Below are 1,081 nucleotides of genomic sequence, written 5' to 3' on the forward strand. Positions count from 1 at the left end.
TATACCAGGGACGTGTCAATAACAGAAGCAAAAGCAAAGCAAATCTTTTCAAAGCTTTATTCCATTTTTAAGCTCTAAAATTGGCCTAATGCAACACGAAACAACTACAAGGGCTTAAGTTGAGCTCAGGCTGGGTAAAGAACATCAGCTGAGCACTTTATACACCAAAAAGCTCGTTAGCACCAAGGGCGCGGAGATTTACATCACTTCAACGAGCTCTACACAACCTAGCACCGGAGCTCAGGCTGCAAACCCCCCCCGCTCCCCACACCACGGGTACCCCCAGCCGCCCCATGCGGCAGGGTTAAACCGACCTCGGGCTTCTTCCAGCGCACCCAGCTCCTCAGCGGCTCCGCATGGCCCAAAGCCCACCCAGACCGCAGGAGCGGCGGCTCCCCTTGGGGCACGGCAACCCCGGTAACGCCGCCCTCCGCCGCGACCGTGCCCTCGGCGGCGAGATCCGGCGGCCTGAGGAGAGAAGGGAGCGCGGTGAGAGCAGGCCCCGCCGCTGCGCCGCCCGCCCGGCCCCGCCGCTCCCTCGGGCCTCAGCCGTGCCTCCTCAGCAGGGGCCGCGGCCGCCCGCCGCCCTCAGACGAGGTGTCAGAAAGGGAACATGGAGGAGATCATCACCGGCCCGGCCCTCACGCCGCGGCCCCGTTACCGGCCCCGCTCCCCGCCTCGTTACCGGTACCGCGCTCACCTCCAAACGATGAAAGAACGAGAAACCCCTCCGCGGCAGCCTTTATAGCGCTGCCCACACCGCTATTGGTCAGGCTGCCTGCAGACGCAGCCAGTCACAAGCAGCTGGCGTGATCGCCGTCCCGCCCCTCCCCGCGCTCATTGGTGGCCGCCTTTCCTCCCTCCAATAGCGCGGCGCAGCGCAGCGTGGCCCGAGGCGGTGGTCTGCCGCCGCCTGATTGGTCCCTGGAGGAGGCCGAGCCAAGCCAGTAGCAACAGTGGTTGTAGCATAGAGTGACTGAGAACGCGCCAATCAGTGCGGGGCCGCGAGGGATATTGGGAGTTGTAGTCCAGGCAGGGCAGGAAGCCGCGGAGAGGAGCGGCAGATGGACTACAACTCCCG

This window comes from Lathamus discolor, chromosome 6 (genome assembly GCF_037157495.1).
Source record: "Lathamus discolor isolate bLatDis1 chromosome 6, bLatDis1.hap1, whole genome shotgun sequence".
NCBI lineage: Eukaryota > Metazoa > Chordata > Aves > Psittaciformes > Psittacidae > Lathamus > Lathamus discolor.